This window comes from Mesocricetus auratus, unplaced genomic scaffold, assembly GCF_017639785.1.
Source record: "Mesocricetus auratus isolate SY011 unplaced genomic scaffold, BCM_Maur_2.0 Super-Scaffold_100041, whole genome shotgun sequence".
Lineage (NCBI taxonomy): Eukaryota > Metazoa > Chordata > Mammalia > Rodentia > Cricetidae > Mesocricetus > Mesocricetus auratus.
Genome location: NW_024429218.1, coordinates 7,272,981 through 7,284,304, shown reverse-complemented (window position 1 = coordinate 7,284,304; position 11,324 = coordinate 7,272,981). Strand labels below are relative to the sequence as shown.

Here is an 11,324-nt window from a genome sequence, read left to right as displayed (position 1 = left end):
TGCAAGACATGGGAAATGAGCCCTTGTAATGCAATCATTAAGTCCTCTACATTTTCAAGATAGCACTTTGCACAGATTTGCCCTCCCAACTGCTACACTGACAAGTCCCTATCAGAGCTCCAAGTAGGAGCAGATGAGGCGGGTCTGCCTCCAGGGAGTAGGCTTGGCGGGTTTTGGATCACAGCTCTCCAGAAACAAGTGTGTGCTGGAGGGAAGTGTTTGAGTAGAAAAACCTCCACCCTTTCCACAGATTCCATCCCCATTGGCTTTTATTTCATATAGGATTCTAGGCTAGATTTTGCCAAGTTTTGCTTAATTTGATGTTTGCGTGGATTTTCCAAAAGCAGTTGGGATGAAACTAATGTCCCCATGTGCCATTTGGCATCTCCAGGGACCTAGTATCAACCTCAGTGCACATTTTCTTGATGCCAACAAATTTTCATGGCTTCCAGGAGTTTGGAACAGTTATCTTCCAAACACAGAATTCTCTGGTTGCTTCTTGTGTCTTTCGGCCGTGGACTAACTTTCTTTGAAATGAGCGTGTGATGACAACGACGTGAGGTAGGTTGCGGTTGTTGAGGAAAGCATCTGAGGTCGAAGTAAGGCTCCTGGAGTGTCGGGACATACCCTGCTATTGTAAAGATGGGCAGTCAGGGTCTCAGAACCTCCACCACCTGTAAAACCCGAGTGTGCAGAGCTGGGGTGAGGCACTGTGTCAATGCAAACAGCTCCTGCGTCTCGCACAAATGTTTGCAGCTCTTCTGAATTTGATTAAATCACTCACATCAACTTAACCGATAGAGTTCAGGACAGCCTCCCATGCAATGCGAGTTTCACCTGTTTGTGATCTCCTGGAAGACTAACTCTCGCTATCTCCCCCCCCGCCACCTCCGTCAGCCTCTTTCTCATGAACACAGACCGTGTTTAGTTTCTGCACATTGGTGTGCACTTCTCCAGGCATTGGACTCGCACTTATATGTGATTCCTTGATGGAAAAGTGCTTTCTGAGCAGAACTCCTGGAAACAAGGACCCCGAACACACGCACGCATGCAGGCACTCCATAGAACTCAAAACTTGCAAGCTGCCCTGCATCTCGGAGTCATCCCCCTCGGGCAGTTCTCGCTGCTATAGGCTCAAATGGGATTTCCTAGTGAGTTGATTCAGAACAGTGGATTCCACAGTTTTCAGTCTCCTGTCTGATGGTGACGTTGATGCTTGACAAACCGTCTCATACAAAAGTGAAAAACCAGAGCCTGTTTCCAAGAATCTTATACACAGATTAATTCCCTCCACAGACACGATTGCCTGGACCCAAGAGTTAAAGTTTCACAGCGCCACAGAGCTAGGAGTGGCAACTGGAGAACCATTGAAAACACTCTTCAAACTGAAAGACCCCGGCCCAGTATACACAGGCAGCTGAGGCTTATGGAAAATTCCGTTTCCCCCACAGCTCAGCTGAATAGTCATTTTTTTTTATTAGAAGGTAGCTCAGCTCAAGGTCCTAATGGCTGAATGGCTGAATAGTCACTACTATCAGAAGGGAACTCTGCCCAGGGACACAGGTGTCTGCTGTCTGCATAGCCAGCCCAGCAAGATTGGGCAAGCACAGAGACCTATTGTTCCTCAGATAGGGCCAAGGCCGAGACTTGAGTTCCAAGCAAAACCTCAATTGCCCTCGTTCTGAGCCCCAGCCTCATTTAAATTGCCCAATCAGGGTCCTGTAACTAGGCTTCTCGCTTCTGTACTGCGCTTTTTGCTATAAAAGAATCCCCGAGTCCCCAGCTCGGGGTGCTCAGCCCCCCAAGACTGAGACGCCCGGGTACCCGTGTGTAAATAAAGCCTCTTGCTGTTGCATCCAAGCTCGTGGTCTCGTTGTTCCTTGGGTTCGGGTCTCCCTCCCGTGAAAGTCCCCCCCGTCTTGGGGTCTTTCATTTGGTGCATTGGCCGGGAAGCTTGAGACCCCCGCCCAGGGACCACCGACCCACTTCTGGGAGGTAAGAATTGTCCGGACTCAATTTCTGTTGTTTCTGTTGTCTGCTGTCTGTCTATGCCTGTTATTTTCTCGCGCCTGCGTTTGTAGTATACAGCTGTATACATTTGTATTTGGCGGCACCGAGGAGGAACTGACGGGTTCGTACTCCCGACCGCAGCTCCAGGAGACGTCCTGGTAGCATTTGGAGTCCTTAAGGACTCATTTGGGTTAGGGGTAGATGTCTAGGAATCTGCCCCGTTTGTTTGGGGAAGTCCCGCTGGGATTTTCCATCCTTGTAGGGGACGAGGACGGGAGCACGAGGCCCCCGTCTTGGAGCCCAACTGAAGTTTTGCTTTTGACTTTACGTCAAAGCCGCGCAGCGAAAATCTGTTCGTTTTTGTTTCTTATTTGTTCGTTCGTCTTAGTCATCGCTCTCGAGAAGATGGGCCAGACAGTTACCACTCCGCTCAGTCTGACCCTTTCACATTGGCCACAGGTTCAGGAGTATGCTCATAACCGGTCTGTCGATGTGCGCAAGAAGGAATGGATCACCTTTTGCTCTTCCGAGTGGCCAGCTTTTAATGTTGGCTGGCCCCGAGATGGCACCTTTAACTCTCAAATTATCTTCCAGGTGAAAGAGAAAGTGATGGATCCTGGGCCCCACGGCCGTCCGGACCAAGTACCCTATATAGTCACCTGGGAAGCGTTAGTTCATAACCCTCCTACCTGGGCGCGCCCCTTTGTGCACCCCGGAGGGCCCCCTCCTCCTCTTCCCTAACCCCCGCCAATTCCAAACCATCCGCACCCCCCTTCCGCCCCCTTTGACCCCCTCCCCGCATCCTCAGTCCTCCCATTCTGGCCTGTACCCCACCGTAACTAAGCAGAAAGAGAAAAAAGGAGACCCCAAAGTCCTCCCTCCAGAAGACGGTCTCCTGTTGGATCTACTGACGGAGGAACCCCCACTGTACCAGGCTCCTCTGGCAGGTCAGCAGGCAGCAGCAGCAGCAGCCGAGGCCCAACCTTCGCCTCCCACCGACCCGGAGCCCTCACCTATGGCCTCTAGACTGCGAGGCCGCAGGGAGCAGCCCGCTCCGGATTCCACTGCCCTGCCCCTCCGGACGGGCCATGATGGCCAATTACAGTACTGGCCGTTTTCTGCCTCTGATCTTTATAACTGGAAAAATAATAACCCCTCCTTTTCAGCAGATCCTGTGAGACTGACTGATCTATTGGAGTCGGTTCTTACTACCCATCAGCCCACCTGGGACGATTGCCAACAGCTTTTACAGGTCCTCCTCACTTCGGAGGAAAAACAGCGGGTCCTTCTTGAAGCCCGGAAGAATGTTCCTGGGGCAAATGGACAACCTACGCAGCTTCCAAATGAAATTGATGCTGCTTTCCCCCTCGACCGCCCAGACTGGGACTTCACCACTGAGGCAGGTAGGACCCATCTATGTCTTTATCGCCAGTTGCTTGTAGCGGGTCTCCGAGGGGCAGGTAAGCGCCCTACCAATTTGGCCCAGGTAAGACAGATAGTTCAGAAGGCAGAGGAATCGCCAGCCGCATTTTTAGAAAGACTTAAGGAAGCTTACAGAATGTATACCCCATATGACCCTGAGGACCCCGGGCAAGCTACTAGCCTGACCATGTCCTTCATTTGGCAGTCGGCCGCTGACATTAGAAACAAATTGCAGCGGCTAGAGAATTTACAGGGTTATACTCTACCAGATATATTAAAAGAGGCGGAGCGCATCTTTAACAAGAGAGAAACACAGGAGGAAAGGGAAGAGAGATGGAGAAAAGAGGACCAAGAAAGGGCAGAACGTCAGAGACAGGAAATGGAAGAGAGGGAGATAGAGAGGGAAAAGAAGCGTAATAGAGAAATGACTAAACTGTTGGCCACAGTAGTCGCAGAGCAGAGACAGGATAGGCAGAGAGAGGGACAAAGGGGGCCTCGCCTAGAAAGAGACCAATGTGCATATTGCAAGGAGAGAGGACACTGGGCTAGAGAATGCCCCAAGAACAAGAAACAAAGAAGGACATTTCAAAGGCCCAAACCCCATTCTCAGACCTCTGACCTCCTGAGCCTCGAAGATTAGGGAGGTCAGGGCCAGGAGCCCCCCTGAGCCCCGGATAACCATACCAGTAGGGGGGCGCCCGGTTACCTTCCTGGTCGCCACGGGGGCTCAACACTCTGTTCTAAATCGGTCACCCGGCCCCCTGAGCCGCCGAACTGCCTGGGTACAAGGGGCCACCGGCGGGAAACAATATCGATGGACCACGGACCGCCAGCTCCACCTAGCGACCGGTAAGGTGATGCACTCCTTTTACATGTTCCTGACTGTCCATACCCCTCCTGGGTAGAGACCTCCTAACGAAGTTAAAGGCTCAAGTACATTTCGAGAAAGCCAACATAAGAGTCACGGGGCCAGAAGGGGCCCCACTCACGGTGCTGACCATAGCCTTAGAAGAGGAATATAGAATACATGAGCCCAAGGATGACTCTTTTAAGGTCGAGGACCGCTGGCTGACTGACTTTCCCCAGTCCTGGGCAGAGACTGGAGGAATGGGACTAGCCCTCCAGCAGGCTCCCATCATAGTCCATTTAAAGGCATCTGCTCTCCCGGCCTCAATTAAACAATATCCCATGTCCCGGGAGGCCCGCGATGGGATCAAACCTCACATTAGGAGGCTACTGGAGCAGGGCATTCTAACTCCCTGCCGGTCCCCCTGGAACACTCCCCTGTTGCCAGTCAAGAAGCCCGGAACCAATGACTATAGGCCGGTCCAGGACCTCCGGGAAGTCAATAAGCGGGTTGAGGACATACACCCCACGGTCCCCAATCCCTATAACCTCCTGAGTGGACTGCCACCTGACTATGTATAGTACTCAGTCCTGGATTTAAAGGATGCCTTCTTCTGCCTGCGGTTACACAAAGACAGTCAGCCACTGTTTGCCTTTGAATGGCAGGATGCAGACCTGGGAATCTCGGGACAACTTACATGGACTAGGTTGCCCCAAGGGTTCAAAAGTAGCCCCACCCTCTTTGATGAGGCCTTGCATCAGGATTTGGCCGGATTTAGAGTCCACCACCCTGAGGTCATCCTCTTACAATATGTGGATGACATCCTGATAGCCACCAAAACAGAGGAGGAATGCCTTAGGGGGACAGAAGCTCTCTTAAAGACTTTAGGAGACTTGGGGTATAGGGCCTCTGCCAAGAAGGCCCAAATCTGCCGGACACAGGTCACCTACTTGGGGTACAAAATCCAGGATGGAAAACGTTGGCTAACAGAAGCCCGCAAACAGGCCATACTTAACATCCCTCCTCCCAAGACCCCCCGAAAACTGCGGGAATTCTTGGGAACGGCAGGTTTCTGTAGACTGTGGATCCCCGGGTTTGCGGAAATGGCAGCACCCCTGTACCCCCTCACCAAGACGGGGCTGCCTTTGACTGGGGGGAGAGCCAGGAAAAAGCCTTCATGGACATCAAGAAGGCTCTGCTCTGCTCCCCAGCTCTGGGGTTACCTGATCTGACTAAACCCTTGGACTTATTCGTGGCTGAGCAAGAGGGTTATGCGAAGGGGGTCCTAACTCAAAAACTTGGGCCCTGGAGACGACCGGTCGCCTACCTATCTAAGAGATTGGACCCCGTAGCGTCAGGATGGCCCCCATGTCTCCGCATGATCGCCGCCACCACAGTTCTCATAAAGGACTCTCACAGATTGACTTTGGGGCAGCCTTTGACTATCTATGCCCCCCATGCTATGGAGGCGGTCATCAGGCAGCCACCGGGCCGCTGGCTCACCAATGCCAGGATGACTCATTACCAGACTTTGTTGCTGGACAAGGACCGAATTCACTTCGGGGCTCCAGTGACCCTGAACCCCGCCTCGCTACTTCCCCTTCCTGGGGAAACAGAGACTCATGACTGCTTGTAGGTCCTGGCTGAGGTCCATGGGACGAGAGCTGACCTCACGGATCAACCCCTTCCCAACCCCGACCATGTCTGGTTCACGGACGGAAGCAGCTTTGTACATCAAGGGGAGCGGAAAGCCGGTGCTGCAGTGACAACTGAGTCAGAAACAATTTGGGCCGAGGCCCTGCCGCCAGGAACATCGGCTCAACGAGCAGAACTGATTGCCTTAACACAGGCCCTGAGACTGGCAGAAGGTAAGAAACTCACTGTCTACACAGACAGCCGCTATGCTTTTGCCACCGCTCACATCCATGGTGAAATTTATAGGCGAAGGGGGCTATTGACCTCAGAGGGCAGAGACATTAAAAACAAAAAGGAAATCCTGGCCCTCTTAGAGGCTCTGCACCTGCCAATCGCCCTCAGTATTATACATTGCCCAGGGCATCAGAAAGGCGACAGCCCAGTCGCCCGGGGAAACCGGAGGGCAGACCTGGCCGCCCGGGAGGCTGCCCTGGCCATGGAAAGCAGCAGTCACCTCCTCCAGGCAGCTGTAGTCCCTGTAACTAATGAGGCTTCCGAGAAGACCTCCCCGTCATGGGACTATGAGATAAAAGACATCAAGGCCATGAAAAGACTGGGGGCGACCCGAGTACATGATGGGCTCTGGACCTATCAAGGAAAAACTGTCCTTCCCCGCCTAATGACTAGATATCTGGTTAACAGCCTACACAAACTCACTCATTTGAGCTCCAGGAAAATGCGAGAACTATTAGCCCGGGAAGAAAATACTCGCCATCTGTTGGGAATAGAAGAAATAATAAAACAAGTGACTGAGCAATGTGACGCCTGCGCCCGCGTCAATGCGACCAGGCTAAAGCTACCCATGGGGACTCGTGGGCACCGGCCTGGGGTGCATTGGGAAATAGATTTCACAGAAATCAAACCAGGAAAATATGGATACAAGTACCTCCTGGTTTTTGTTGACACCTTCTCAGGATGGACTGAAGCCTACCCCACCAAGCACGAGACGGCGAAGGTGGTCACCAAGAAACTTCTTGAAGAAATCTTCCCCCGTTACGGAATGCCACAGGTATTGGGGACAGACAACGGGCCTGCCTTTGTTTCTCAGGTAAGTCAGTCTGTGGCCACCTTGTTGGGGATTGATTGGAAATTACATTGTACTTACCGACCCCAAAGCTCAGGACAGGTAGAGCGAATGAATAGAACCATTAAGGAGACTATAACTAAATTATCGCTTGCAGCTGGCACTAAAGACTGGGTCCTCTTGCTCCCCCTTGCCCTCTATCGTGCCCGGAATACACCGGGCCCCCATGGCCTCACCCCTTTTGAAATTTTATATGGAACCACCATTCCCTTTGTTCAGTTCTTTGACCAAGATATTTCTGACTATGCCAATTCCTCCTCTCTTCAAGCTCACCTGCAGGCACTCCAGCTGGTCCAACAGGAAGTCTGGAAGCCTCTGGCCCAAGCCTACCGAGACCAGAGGAGACACCCTATCGTCCCTCACTCCTACCACGTGGGAGACAGCGTTTGGGTCCGGCGCCACCAGGCTAAGAACCTTGAACCCCGCTGGAAGGGACCATACATGGTCCTGTTGACCACCCCTACTGCTCTCAAGGTGGACAGGATTGCTGCTTGGATACACGCCTTGCACGTAAAAGCTGCCTTCCCTGAGGAACCGGACTCAGGATGGAAAGCTCAACGCACTCAAAATCCTTTAAAAATAAAACTTACCCGCTCCTCTCCCTCCTGCTAATAGCCCTCCTCATAAAATCAAACACTGGTGTGGCCTCCAGTCCCCATACCGTTTATAAATTAACCTGGGAGGTTCTCTCCCAAGTGGGGGAGGTCATTTATGCTGTCACGGAACCACATGCACTTGGGACATGGTGGCCTACTCTATGGCCTGAATTTTGTGATTTAGTAGCAGGGTTGGACACTTGGGACATTCCCCATTGCCACCCAAAGGCATGCGCCAGTGGTTCCCACTTTTACAGACGTCGACGTGCACTCATGGACTCCAGAGAAACCACCCCCGGGTGTGTTAGTCGCAGAGCCAGAGAGCAGCTAAATTCACAGGACTTCTATGTCTGCCCCCAAGATGGACGTACCTGGCAACAGGCCCGGAAATGTGGGGGACATGATTACTTTTTCTGTGCAGCTTGGGGGTGCGAGACTACAGGGGACGCATATTGGAGGCCATCCTCATCCTGGGATAAAATACAAGTACGCAGAGGCTGGGACAAAGGACAACCTGGAATGATAAGTATGCCCCTTGTCATTTCCTTCACTGCGCAGGGAAAGCAAGCCCCGGACTGGCAGACTGGGTATACCTGGGGTTTGCGTTGGTATCTATACGGGCCAGACAGGGGGGGTAATCTTCAAAATCAGATGTAAGGTGGCTCCTGTCAATCCACAGGCCATAGGCCCTAACCAGGTCCTTGCTGATCAAAAGCAGCCTAGCCTACTCATGCCCAAGGCTGATACCAGGCCCCTGACCTTGCCTAAAACCACAGCTGCTCCCGCGCCTACAGAAAGCACTCCCAAACCCCCCTCCTCGGGTCCCCCCCCTTAAAGGCACGGGAAATAGAATATTAGCCCTGATCCAAGGGACATATGCCACTCTGAATTTAACTAGCCCAGATAAGACTAAGGAATGCTGGCTTTGTCTGACTCCGCAACCTCCCTATTATGAAGGCTTAGCGGTTGTGGGCAAATATACAAATCAGGCCACAGCCGAGGCTCTTTGTGGGACAGCCATGCAACATAAATTGACCATCTCAGAAGTGTCTGGAAAGGGGCTGTGTATAGGTAAAGTCCCCGCCACGCATCAAGGACTATGCAATGCCACTGAGCCTTTGCCCCAAAGTGGCCGCTACTTGATAGCCCCCAATGGGACATATTGGGCATGCAACACTGGATTAACCCCTTGTGTCTCCACCACGGTACTAGATGCCACCGTTGATTATTGTGTTCTGATCGAATTATGGCCTAAGGTAATTTACCACCCCTCTGACTATGACTTGATAAGAACTGGCCGCAGTAAGAGGGAACCTATCTCCATCACTACTGCCATCCTACTAGGGGGATTAACCATGGGAGGCATAGCAGCAGGAATAGGAACCGGTACTGTCGCACTGCAGGAAACTAAACAGTTCCAACTCCTACAACAAGTAATGCGTGCAGATATTCGGTCTTTAGAGGAATCTGTCACTGCCCTGGAGAAGTCCCTGTCCTCCCTGGCAGAAGTAGCCCTCCAAAATAGAAGGGGACTAGACCTCTTATTTTTACAGCAGGGGGGAATTTGTGCGGCCCTTAAAGAAGAATGCTGCTTTTATGCAGACCATACCGGAGTGGTAAGAGACAACCTGGCTAAAATAAAAGAAAGACGCCAAAAGTACCAACAACTAATTGAGTCCCAACAGGGATGGTTTCAGAACTGGTATAAGGTCCCCTTGGTATTCGACTCTCATATCCACCATTATGGGACCCCTGATCATTATACTTTTGATTCTGATGTTTGGGCCATGCATCTTAAGCAGATTGACCCAGTTCATAAAAGAAAGGTTATCAGTTGTACAATCACTGGTCTTGACTCAACAATACCAGCAGCTAAAGCAAAGGGATCTCGAGATGGCAGAAACCCTTGAATGAAAGATTCCATTCAGTTACAAGAGCAATGGGGGAATGAAAGACCCCGGCCCAGTATACACAGGCAGCTGAGGCTTATGGAAAATTCCGTTTCCCCCACAGCTCAGCTGAATAGTCATTTTTTTTATTAGAAGGTAGCTCAGCTCAAGGTCCTAATGGCTGAATGGCTGAATAGTCACTACTATCAGAAGGGAACTCTGCCCAGGGACACAGGTGTCTGCTGTCTGCATAGCCAGCCCAGCAAGATTGGGCAAGCACAGAGACCTATTGTTCCTCAGATAGGGCCAAGGCCGAGACTTGAGTTCCAAGCAAAACCTCAATTGCCCTCGTTCTGAGCCCCAGCCTCATTTAAATTGCCCAATCAGGGTCCTGTAACTAGGCTTCTCGCTTCTGTACTGCGCTTTTTTGCTATAAAAGAATCCCCGAGTCCCCAGCTCGGGGCGCTCAGCCCCCCAAGACTGAGACGCCCGGGTACCCGTGTGTAAATAAAGCCTCTTGCTGTTGCATCCAAGCTCGTGGTCTCGTTGTTCCTTGGGTTCGGGTCTCCCTCCCGGGAAAGTCCCCCCTCCCCCCCCCCCGTCTGGGGTCTTTCAAAACCTTCCGTTTAACCCCACAGTAGGAGAAATCTCAGGAAGAAACCCACTTAATCTCACCATTGTCAACACAAGGAAACAAATATGGACACTAACAGACTCAATGACTTCAGCTAGTGGGTGGGTCTGGGACAGGAACCATGGCGTTCTCCATTCCAGCTTTTTAAGTTTTTGTTGGTCTGGCCACTAATTCTCAACTGAAAGAAAAAAAAAGATTAAACTCAGTGAATTGACTTGAAAAATCACCATTCAGTCTTCTCTTCATCGCTGCTTCCTGAATGCTCCTCTAATTAAAAAAAAAAGATACTATATATCTTACCAGCCTTGGAAGTGGAGTTGGTATCCCCCCAAACCACAGAACCTGACCTTGTGGAGGGTTCTTGTGTGATATAAAGCACAATCTTATGGAACCTGACCTTGTAGAAGGCTCCTCTGTGATATAAAGCACATTCTAATGGAACCCGACCTTGTGGAAGGCACCCATGTGATATAAAGAACATTCTAATGGAACTTGACTTTGTAGAAGGTTCCTGTGTGATATAAAGCACATTCTAATGGAACCTGACCTTGTAGAAGGCTCCCCTGTGATATAAAGAACATTCTAATGGAACCTGACCTTGTAGAAGGTGCCCATGTGATATATAGCACACTCTTACGGAACCTTACCTTGTGGAAGGCTCCCGTGTAATACAAAGCATATCCTAAGCTCTCTTTGAAAGCCTCCTCTCTTCATTCTTGGATCACTTGATTCCCAGATTCAGTCCTATGTGTGGGTTTCTGGGTACGCTTTCTCATCCCATTTCCTAAAGATGAAACCTGAACACAAGCTCCACAGGTTCCCAATTCAAGCTCATATTTTAGGAACCCACATCTCACATAATAGCCTAAACACTTTCTGCATGCCGTTCTTTTCCCCTCCACCATGAGAATTGCCATAGCTCCTTCTTCTTTTCCAAGGCACGTCCAGATGTTTGAGGCTAGCTTTGCTGCTCTTCATGCATTGGTTCCGCTTAGTAGTGCAGCTTCTACTTTGTTTCAATTTTTAGGATTCCCGAGGTTGAGCTCATCCTTCACTATCCTCCACTGAAGGTTTTTTTTTTATGTTTTCACACTCAAGTTCTGCCCAGTGGAAGACTATGCCTCTATCCATGGATATAGATGCCTCC

At 50.9% G+C, this 11,324-nt stretch overlaps 1 long non-coding RNA gene across 1 annotated transcript; it reads right to left on the bottom strand.

Moving 5' to 3' along the window:
* Nucleotides 1-263: 263 nt before the first annotated feature.
* On the bottom strand, nucleotides 264-10,586 carry LOC121135719. The gene is made up of 3 exons (XR_005872822.1): nucleotides 10,478-10,586; nucleotides 10,219-10,355; nucleotides 264-674 (listed from the first exon to the last, which is right to left on the bottom strand). It is a non-coding gene; the product is annotated as an uncharacterized LOC121135719 (long non-coding RNA).
* Between the last annotated feature and the right edge of the window lie 738 nt (nucleotides 10,587-11,324).